The 12,792-nt window shown below is 26.8% G+C and overlaps 1 pseudogene; it reads left to right on the plus strand.

Moving 5' to 3' along the window:
* The first annotated feature begins 8,619 nt into the window (after positions 1-8,619).
* Positions 8,620-12,792, plus strand: part of LOC113555067 — a 5,770-nt pseudogene continuing 1,597 nt past the window's right edge.

Here is a 12,792-nt window from a genome sequence, read left to right on the forward strand (position 1 = left end):
TTTTTTATGTACCTTATGTAAGAACATTTTTAATCACATACCTTCAACAACTATATTAACAATGATGTACAAAAATGACAATTTCTTTATTACTTTAATATTACATAGCTTTGTGAATGAATGATTATGCTTTTTTACTTCCATTTCATAAATATAAATTAAAGTAATAATTGTGTTTAGTAATGAACAGATGAATTTGTTTGACTCAAATATGCAATGATTTGGGATACATTTGTTTGTTTATTTTCATCCAGTAATTAGTACTCAATAAAGGTAATAATAAAAAAAATAAAAGATTTTTTCCTTATTAGACAATACTAGTAGGTCAATCGTTAATCCATAATAAAAAAGACCAAAGATGTTATTTGTTCAACTAAATATAGTTATTGATTAGTGTCATTTTAAACGATATTAGAAAACGCGTTTTAAAATTGTATAATATCTATATAATTATAAATTGTAGTCGATGTGTTTTTCGTCTTAGGTCGTAGATAGTTGCCAAATTACCATCGCGAGAAGAGGAAAATGATCACAATACATTAATTATTGTATACAGTTATTGTAACATTCCGACATCTAACGTATTATTATGATTTGCAAATAAGGTAACGACGAATTACGTATACATTTATATTGTTTGTCATTGACAATTTCCGTAGCAGTGCGGTACAAACACATCCTCCAGAAATTCTCTCGGTCGCTGTGTTCATAATTATTAATTATTATTATAACTGTATCATATAGCTGGTAGGCATATTGTCAAATCGGTACACGAATATCAACTAGAATAGAATTTATATTAAAATCTGACCGATTGATAAACCGTCTATCTCGTATTTGGCAACGTTTATTGAGATGTGCAATCTTTGGATATTATAATTATTATCAATAATATTTCATAATTATACTATTTAAATTGTGTAAAAGGCAGATATAAAGTTTAAGTGGACGCAATAAATCAATTTTTCGTCAACGTTAATTTGTTAATACTTAGGTAGATACAATGTAAAATAATATATATATATACTTTCATAATTAAATATATAAACATTATTATTCGTTGAATGTATAGGGCGTAGCGCTTTAAGCGTTCCTATCTAATCGATATTCGATTTAGTTCCTAATATTCATAAAACACACAATATATTAATACAATATGCAGACATGCGGTTATATGAAATTTATATCACATACCTAAGAGGTGTTAAGTCATAATAGTTATTTCATATGATTTTGTGAGATGATCACATGATAAGTTTTATATCGTTGTAGTTTTATCATTTCATTTTGTGATATGATCACATCCTTTTACGTTTACAGTTTACATAATATCAAATTACGTTATAATTTTTATCCATATTTCTCTGAAAAGAATAATTGGTACATCACTTATTTTGACAATTGTCAGTTGCTATAACTAAGGACAATTTATAAGATATGTAGTATTATATATTTACAAATTTGTTGACCAAAATTATAGTAACTTAATAAATTTTAAATTATAAATTATGTATAGAAATAAAGAGAAACATAAAATTCCACTGTGTACTTATACAAAATTACAATTCAGGTAAATGTTTGAATAGGAAATTTAGTAGTTGAATGTTTTTAAAAATAATAAACCAGTGAATAAGTTTATTAAAGGTATATTACAGGTACATAAATATTGGATACAATACATTCATATAATATGATGTTATTCAACTATAGTAAATATTGTTACTTATTGGTAAAATGTCTCAAAGTGAAATTTTAAGGTTCATTCTTAAAAATATTATGACCGATGAATGGGGCTGTAAATTTAACGCACTAAAAAACCTTAAAAACGCATTTAAAATTTAAAAAAAATGAAATATAAAACGCACTTAAAATGCAAAAAATGCACTTAAAATGTGAAAAATTATAGTACAAAATGCATTAAGAATGGTCATTAACACAAATTCATATTTATGACTAAGGAAATATTATATGTATAAAATGTATTTATTTAATAAAAAGTTGATTTGATTTAGATTTTGAAATTTATTAATTCTTTAATAATGCTATTTTCCAGAAACATTTTTTAAAGGGTTTTCAATGATGTTAATTAATGGAACTTAATTAAAAATACCAAAAAATCAACTAAAAAGAAAAATATGACCTATTGAGGCAAAAAAATAACCTAAGAAATGCAAAATAAAAGTTTCGTAAATGGATCTGTTGTTAAAATGTTACATAATTCAAATTATATACTTGCAAAGCTACGTTTCACAACCACCAAAAAATAAAATGCTCTTTCCTACAAATTCACAGCCCTATTGTATTGAAGTGGTGAAAGTTTATTTAGTTTAGGCAAAAAAAAATTTGCAACTACTAATAACAGCTGATTTAAGAAAAGTAATATATTAACACTGTTGTAATTATGGTTGGTAAAGAGTTCAGATTCTTCTTTAATTATTATATTAATTTATACTTTTATTGCTAAAATTTCATTTATACAAAATGTATATTATATTATTAAAATTTTTAAGTTTTTGGGGCAATATTATTCTTATATAAACCTTTTTGAAAGAATACAAAATATTATTTTTAATGCATTTTGGGTTTTGTAAAAAAGTATATCAATAAACAAAATACTTACCAAAAAAGTTTTATGTCTATATATTATGTTCTAATTAAATAAAACTACTTGGCTACCATAAATCACTATCCTATTTGTATTTAATTTTGTGTTTTTTTTTTTGTGTGAATAAATACTTATTTTTATTTGTAACACAATCATTTAGTTACAGTACCTATAAAGAATAATATTATAAAAATACAATTGGTATAATATAATGCTTTGTATTTTAGTTTTGTACAACATTATTTGTATTTTTGAAAATTTAAGGTGCTGTTAAAATTAAGTATCAGTATAAATCAGACAAGGAAATAGAAGTTATTGCTGGAACGTGGCTAGAAATAAATAAATAAATAACCTGATGGTGATATTAACAGTAACAAATAATATTATTAATGTTATATTATGTATTATAATTTATAGCAATATGTATATTGAATTATTTAGTATTTATAGTTATTATACTTATTACGATAACAACATTATTTAGTCACTACACCAATGGTGACAATTACTTCAAAGTATTAGTATGAAATAATATATCATTGTTTAATAATTAATATTAAAAAAATGTAAATAAAAAATAATGTTTATTTATCTGTTTATACTGGGTCATTATTTGATAAATGAATCACCTAAATATTAATATAGGTAATATACTTAAATAGGTACCTAATGTATTTATGAGGTATATTACTGTTTGGACACTTAAATATTACTGTGCTGATGTTTTTACAGTGCATTTAAGATTGATAATAGTAATTATAAAATTGAGTATGGTATTTGGGGGTGTGGGGGGTAGCCCCCACGGGTCTGTTTCATTCATATAATTTTAGCACCCCCAATGTTTGGCCTCCAGTTTCGCTTATGGCAATCAACCTCGTTTTATTTGTATTAATGGATAGGAAAGTTTCTCGCAAATTAAGGACATCCACTTGTTTGTCTTCAATAAAAATATCCTTAGGTCCTACTAGTGGCTACTATACTAGGTACTACTACTATTACACACACTTGAGCGTACCAAAGCATAATGTCCTCTAATCGGTCGGCGACCAACCGCAATGACATTTTTTTACATTTGTCCTTACATACATGAATGACTGAATAGTGACTATAATGTTAATACAATGGTGTACGTAAAATACTATAAAAGCATTTATACAACGATTATCGGAGAAACGGTAGTTTTTTAATTCCAGTAGTACCTTTGAATTATAGTGTATATGACAGAACTATGGAAGTTTACACTGACAAAGGCTTTTGTAAAATTTGGTTTTTAAAAAAGGACTCACACAGCCACACAGGCATTTGTTGGCTCATGAAAAAAGATTATTATTTTGTTTATAAAGGATTGCCATTTTACATTTATTATTTTTGTTACAAAAAATAAAATAGTATTTATTATAATTAGATACATTTTAAACCTGTATTTTACATTTTGTTAAACCATCCATTTATTATATACGTATTATTATCACGTTTTATTCTGTTCGATTATGGTTCGGTTCGGTTCTTAATCTTAATACGCTATTTTATGAACATTATGGTCTTTATTTCAATAATAAACTCGTCATCGCGGATAGATAAATTAACTGACTTTCTTCTACTACATTTATTATAAATAACTGTTTTTGATTTAGGTATTAGTAAATATTACGCATTTCATAATTTGAACATGGGTTATAAGTTTATAACCTAATATAAGATACTCTATTTTTTATGTTTTTAACTTCATTACACCGAATGTTAAATAACGAATTACATAAGGTTTAAATCATATATATAAAATGCTTCATTTTTAATGACTAACGAGAAGTACACGAGGAAAACGAATCAATTATGAGCATGGGAATAGACATTAAAGCGTTCGTCCAATATGCAATTTAACGTAGGTATATACAAATTATCTACGAAAAATGTACACGTAAATATGTGATCTATAATAATGTACTTATGTGTACATTTAATTTTACAAAAAATATGACTCATCAGTGAAAAGTGGTTAAAATAAGATTTTTATTATGTGTTACATCATGTTATGATATGTGACACATAGTAAAAAACTGCAAATCGATTGTGAGTATGTGATCCACGTAATTTATTAATATATCAGTATATTGTGTCTCGTGGTATTCAGAGTTATAGTTTTAAAGAAAGACAGTAATACTGTGGTTGTCAATCTAATATTTATGTACGCCAAAAACGTAATCTACAAATAAAACTTTAAACTTTACGAATAACATAGTATTATCATGTAAGAAAATAAAATGTTTTTAAAACTCCATATCATTCCTATACAGTATAATGGATTTTAAATCAGGATTACTTATTAGTATAATATATATATAAATAGCCATATTTATTATATTTTTTAATATATGCAACATGGCTAATAGCAAACAAAAGACGTCAACCCTACTTGGTTATGTACAAAAATAAACATAATAATATATTTAAATACAAACCCATTTTGTGATTCATTCTTAAAAATTGCATTGTGTTTTGTTCGAAATTATGAATTCTTGTGTAATTAAGTATATAATATTATAATGTTTTTCCATTAATTTGTAACTGGAAATAATATTGTTACGTATTTTTATTTTATAGTTAGAAGATAATTATACCAAAGAAATAAAGAAAAAGAATATCGACATGAAACATATTATATGATTAATTTTAATATGCATAAGTTTGTTAGGTAATATACATGCAAAATTTGTAAGTACTAAGTTTAGAATGTATAAAAATTATTATTATTTTTTATTTATTTTTTTTTTAACGAACCCAAGAATAAAACGATTATAAAAGATCAATCCATATTACGTGAAATCAAAGAGCTTAAGGAGAAGATAAATAAAATAGAAAAACAAGCATTCGCAAACCTAGAAACATCTGATAAGAATAATTATAACAGCATGATGTATGCCCTTTCTGAAGGGTACTCACAAATTGCTAGATTGTATCATACCACAGGACAAAATTTATTAAAAGATAAAAAACATAATTTCACGAACTATATAAATGGGTCCGGTAATGTTATTTTATATAACGGTTGTATCACGATCCATATTCATAATAAAACACGCGTATAAAACTAAAAAAAATTTAAAGTAATTAAAAAAAATTAATTAATTTTAAATTTTTTTCCTTAAACATTTTTTAAATTATGTAGGTACTAAATGACAAATTACAATTATTGCCAATGTTAAATGCAGATTTCAGCTATACTTAAAAATATGTTTAAAAAGTATTACATAGATAAATGTAATGATTATAGTTAATTATGTAAATCATAACTCGAAAAAATCGATTAATGTACTTATTTTGTACGGGGCTTTTTTTCGCGATGAATGTTGTTTTTGTCTTGATTCCCATTGACGCCCAGATTGGCGAGGCGTACAACAGCTTACTATTTGCTACTGAGCCCAGCAGCGTATGTTTAGCATGAGCCACCCGATCGCCCGCGCTGACTCAGTTGCCTTGGTTGCCTTGGTTGACGCCGCCGCAATGTGCCTGGTGAAGGACAGTCGAGAGTTCAACTCTACACCAAGATACCGAATGCGGCGCTTGATCCAGTGCGATATGGCCCGAGGTACTGGATTGAGAAGAGCTGCGGCTCGTTCGCCCGTTCTGGAGATGCCTAAGACGGCGACGTCATCATCGAAAGTCACTAATTGGACACCAGGTGGAGTGTCGATCTTGAAAAGGTCGTCGTAGAAGACGTTTCAAAGGGCTGGTCCGAGAACCAAGCCCTGAGGGACACCGCACGTCGTAATCCTGCTTTGCAGACTCCAGCCAACCAGCAGTTTCCTGCCTTTGAGGTACGATCCGAACATCTTGTTGAGTTATGGAGGGACCAGATTGACTCGTAGTACGTCGTCGATTTTGGTCCACGGAGCCGTGTTGAACACGTTTTTTACGTCTAGCGGAGACGGCTACGCAGATGTCACGATGTCGTGCGGTGTCGGTCGCCGCCTTGTGCGCGGCTTCTAGCACGCGCTCGATTGCGTCCACTGTTTACCTGCCGATGTGGTAGCTGTACACTAGTGCGGTCCCCTGACCGTTGACCAGTGCAGTCGAGGTGTTCGTTTAGCCTAGCAAGCACTAGTTGTTCTCAGATTTGCCGGCAGAGTGCAACGTGCACAGAGGCTTGAAGCTGGATGGATCTTCTACTAGCTTGCCGGGTCCTTTATGGAGCTGCAGGACTGGTTTAGCGGTCTTCCAGCGAGACGGGAACTTTCTGGCAGCCAAGCACGCTGAATAGTTCAGCATCTGGCCTATGCTTCTCGAATGGCTGATTTTAGTTCTTTCCTTTTAGGCGTGTATGTCTCACGATGTGATTTGATCTGAAGTTGATGATCTTGCCGTTGGGCCGACCTTTGACTGGTCCTGTGAAGACTATTAGTTTGATGGTGTACGCTCCTTTTCTCATCTGGTGGCGCTGCCCTTGGGGGCATGCAGGCGTTGCATGCGGCTTCGTAGTAGCGGCTGAGGTGTCGTGGTTAATTGTTGATTGTGCGGCGGTGTAGATGTGCGCCAGAAGTTTATCCAGGTCGAGCAGTTAGAAGGAACAACATACGTTTTAATTGGTTTTACAAAATAAAATTATTGTTCACTGTAGTTTGAAATAAATTCTTATTAATTTATAATTTGTTAAGATTCTTTATCTATAGTATTTGACATTATCAAGTCTTGATTATAAATATTTAATTGGATATGCTCGGAAATTATTAGATTATTTTGTACATAAATTTCAATTAATTTATAGCAATAATTTAATATTACATAATATTCATGACTTTCTTTGTTCATGTGATGATTATGATCAGTTTGGCCTTCTAGATAATTGCGGTTGTTTTTGTACTTGAAAATTATATGAAAGAATTAAAATCATTGATTAGAAAGCATGAAATGCCTTTACAACAAATTGTTAACTGATATTTTGAAAAGTATTCTAATAAAAAAGATAATATAAATACTACAAACATACAAAAATAAATTTTTGCTGAAAATCCAATTCTTTAAAAAACTCATACAATAGTCCATTAATTAAAAATTTAACAGGACTTGTTCGAACACCGACCCTCTTAGCGCGTTTAAGCCGGGTCAAAAGTCATCGCGGCGCAAGTGATATTTCGGTCATCATAATTGGCCATTTTCCCTTCCGAGTGGTCATAGCTGTGATCGCCGTGGACTTGTCGCCGTCCCGGTCGACTCGTCAACTTTGTCACGCCATCGTGACAGCTTTGGCACATTCGTCAAAAATCGGTCGAGCTTTGTTGTTGTCGCGGTTACACAGCAGTTAATGTTTCTCATGCTATACCCAGTAGTTGTCCTCTAATTAAGGATTGTATTTCTGGTATACATATAGCAAACTAATATATAAAATACATTTTTATAAAATAAAAAATTCAAGGTTATAAAATTCTTTACATTTTTAGAACTTTCAAAAACAAACCAGTCAGCTGTAAATATTTCCAATAAATCTACAGAAGATACATAGACTTATTGCTTGAATGTAATGATAATGGTTATGACTCGGACAAATATCCCCTATGGACCATGAAGTGTGTAGATAATGGTATATTACAGCAAAGTAAATATGCTTATAATTATAGATGTTTTATTTTTATTTAAGTATTTACCTATTATTTTTCTTAAAATATAAATATCCTAAGTGATTTTTGAACAATAGAATCTTTGATTTCATTTTAAATTAACAAATAATAACAGCAATATTGAACAATTTAATAGTTTGCACAAATACTTCAAAACATATAAATGGGAAGAATATTATTAGAATATTTCCATACAATGCAATGTAATGGATATGCTATTTTTATGAATTTGTATAACTTTTTGTAGTTAAACCCAATAATGACATTTTATTGATAAATCCTTATTCTTCTAAAAACTGTTACAATTTGAAATAAATAATAGCAAAAATAATCATGAACTAAAATAAAATAATGATGATCAGATAACAAATCAACAACTAGGTGGTCAATTCACCTAGTGGAATGTGGTCTGTTGGAAAAATGATTGTTGAAGATAATTATTCTCCTAAGATCAATAATGAATTATCAATTGCTAAAAAATGTCTTTTCAAAGAAAGAACTGTAGGTAGCTGAAGAAATATTAGGTAATAAACAGTATATTATTTATTTGATAGTTATTAACTCACTTGGTCATAAGTAGGTACCACCTATAGCTATTATAATATTATAATTTGTTTAATTTCACATTTAAAAAGTTACTTGACAAAAACAATTACACAAATAAGGTATCGCATTGATGGCATTGCAACTGTTGTTCAAACTAATAAATTAAATATTGAAAAACTCCTAGACTTGAGAAATAAATTCAAACCTTCATCTATATCAGTTGAACAATTGGATTTTAATATGGATACAATTTTTTCAATTAAAAATGAAGATGACTTGAAAGAATTTGAGTCATTGATTCTCAGTAAAGACTAGGTACTGAAGTATATTGGTAATATTATTATTGTTGAATATTTTACTGTTTATTATATATTTTATTTATTTATACATTTATTATACATATATTAGGTGATAGGTGAGTAAGTTGTCTTTATTAATTACCAACAATATCGGGAATAGTGTACATCAAATTTGTTCACATATATTTCATGACAAACTCCTATTAACTTATTCATTACTTGGATTTAAGAAAAAAAAAACCATTTTTAAATTTTAAAGTATTTGATTAAAGTTAATAATATAACATTTCAACATTTGGTTTTGCAGAACACAAATTGTCCAAATGTTATATATGGTTTAGAAAAAGAAAACAAATAGTTTATTAAAGTCATGTCGAATCAATAGATTGTGATTTTTTAATCATCTCATCTTTTAACTCTATTAAAGCATTCAAAGCTGATTCGTTTGTATCAAGTTTTATGTCGGGATTATGTCTTATGAGTTGCCGCGAGCTTAAAGCAAATAAAACAAAAATAATAAAATATTTACCTTATGTACCTACCTGGATAACAATTTATTTTCTTTTTAGTACAAATTTCTAAGTTACTTACCTATCATAAAAATGGTTTATTGTAATTCTATGCTATTATATAATGTTTTTACAATTTTAACATTTTTTACTAGTAAAGTACAGATAATAATTGTAGTAATAAAAATATTAAATTTCCTATACTAAATATTTGGATTTTTTAGTGGTCAATTTAACTTTATTAACATTTGTTGTTACTAGTCTAATATTAATGGTTTGGATTTTAAAATATTAAACGTTTAACAGTATATGTTAGGTGAAAAATGGCTACCAGCAAAATATCTTTTATTTTTTATACTTAGTTCAGTGGCACCCAACTCAGACTTTTTATGAAGCAAATCTAAAATGTTTGTTTTACCCGTCCAATTTATATAATAAACTCATTTAAAAAGTGACACATGACATGAGTTTGGCGCCCCTGCCTAGGCATTTTTAACAAATGCTTAAGTATAATATTTGTATCTCTTTAAGCTATTTTTGTACACATAAAATTGCACATTAAATCACCATCACTAGCTATAATAATTGAATTTTCTGTGACTCAGAGCAATTAAATATTTAAATATAATCATTAATCAGGTTTAAATAGTTTAATGAAGGTATTTACTATGTATACAGAGATTTAATTTCGAAGTTGTAGTGGTATTGATAATTTTAAAATTATTTCTTGGATAAACATGGAGTATAGTTTAGTGCTAGAATATTAATCTATGAGTCTATGACTATAATAGTTTTAATTAGAATTCATAAAGTTTCTTTTAAATTATAAGAGATTATTTGAGTAAGTATACAATAACCAAGATTTAAAAAAGTGACATAATATTTCAGTTACTATAATATAACTCATATATAATTAAAACTGGGAAATTATTCTGATGTTCAGTATTATTTATAATATTTCTGTTATACCAGTCCTTTTGCAATAATTAAGAAAATTACCTACTAGAAAATTTCTAATTAAGAAATCCTCCCTCAACCACTAATTTAATTTTTTTCTAGTAATCATTCCAATCTTAAAGCATAAAGTAATTTTTCTGGTAAAATAATCTATACCAGACAAAAAATTAATAAAAATAAAAATACATACACTCTACACATACCATTTACATCAGTTGCCGTCACTTCACTCAAAATCTAAAATTATAAACATATTTTAACAAATTAAATTAATATTTCATTATAAACACATAATATGTATTTTATTGAAGACGTTACAGTTTTTTATTATATGTAATGCTAATGTTAAAAAAATACCCAGTGGATTGAATATAAACAAAATTTAACAAAAAATATTTGCAAGTTATTAATTTGAATAATTTCATTAAAGTGTATTACAACTCAAATTATTATTTTTAAATAAATTCTTTTAGTTTGTAAAAATTATGAAACTTTAAAATTATTCATTATTTTTAACATCGATAATTTTATCAGTATTAGATTGTTCATTTTTAGATTAATAATTAACAAAATTATCACTAGACAAACATTATTTAAAAATGTTGATTTAATTGTATATTCTTGTTTTAATAACTTGCATACAAACAATATTTTGCAGTTATCACAATAATAATATGAATGGTCCAAATGATTTAAATATTAAGTAGACAAAAAATAGATAACGGGTGCAATAATTTTGGAAAACATTAAAACATAATATTATACAAATTAAAACATTGGAAAAAGTAATATGAATAATTTTTTTAAACCACAAAACTGTATTTTAAGAACTTTGGTTATTATAATTTATACAAACATATGTACATAAATTATAAAAACCAAATAAGATAATCTATATTTAAACATCACAATTTGGTGGCATAGATTTTTAATTAAGTACTAAATGACAATTATTACATTAGTTCTTGAACATTCTTTTTAAAATTATGTGTTTTATCATAAATTACATGTGTGTTTATACATAATTTAATCACATTAAGAGAAATATTCCACAACTATTGTTGGAGACACACAGTAAGCACACAACTAAATAATAAATTAAATACCACTATTCTCTAAATAGTAAATTCAATGTAAATAAATTTAAATCACATGAATGTAATATGACTGAATATTACATATATTATTATATAATAATCATATATAGTTATTGGCATATTATATTATTATACAAGTTAGATTGTTTTACATTTCAGCAGTTACTTTTTTATTAAATGTTTGTTCTCAGAAAGTATTACATTAAATTTGTATTGGCTAGGTACCAATAATGAATTAGTATGATAAATTTAATTATGTATAATATTTATATTTTTTTTTATCAATACTTGAGTATGGAAGTTAATTGATGAACAATATAACAAATTTACAGTTAACAAATAATATTGAAACAATAGAAGTTAACCTAAATTATTTATTTTTGTATAAAAACTAACAAAATGACTTATAATTTTTTAAGTTATAAATTTATCTAGGTTTTTGAATATCAACAACAAAAATATATTTTTAAAATGTGCATTGACAAAATATGTTTTCATTTTAATACTAAAAGATATGCATCAGAATTCAAGAAATCAACCAATGTAATCAACAATAATTAGCATTACATTTGTGTAGAAATTAGAATATCATCTATAATTTTGATTAAAAGAAAGTGAAAACATATTTCACATTATTATAGTTTAGGAATTTTATATTTGTGAAAAATGAAAATTAATTTATTATACGTACCATACAATGAGTATTTATAAGTTATAATGCTGTATATTTCACTTTACTTATTATAATTATTAGTATTGTAAAGTGCATATTAGAAATAACAGCGACTAGAACCTTACAATGGATACTTTATTTTTATTTACTTAATAAAAATAAAAACACAATAATAATCAATATAAACTTGGCCAGTCTATAAACTCAATTAAATATGTTTTATAAAATAACAAGTTTGTTTGAAATTATATAAATATTATTTCACAACACATGGACGTAAAAGAAATAAATGAATAGTAATGAATGTATTGCTGTTGAAATAGAAGATATCACTTATTTTATTATTTATTAAGTTTTATACTAATATAAATTAAATATTTGCGCTTTAAGTCAGATAAGTTAGTTAGTATATTCACATTATATTATTGAAATAGTCAAAATATTATTTAATACGAAATTCAACGTTTATATTGAACAGATCATTGCCATAAGTT

Source organism: Rhopalosiphum maidis, chromosome 2, assembly GCF_003676215.2.
Source record: "Rhopalosiphum maidis isolate BTI-1 chromosome 2, ASM367621v3, whole genome shotgun sequence".
Taxonomy (NCBI): domain Eukaryota; kingdom Metazoa; phylum Arthropoda; class Insecta; order Hemiptera; family Aphididae; genus Rhopalosiphum; species Rhopalosiphum maidis.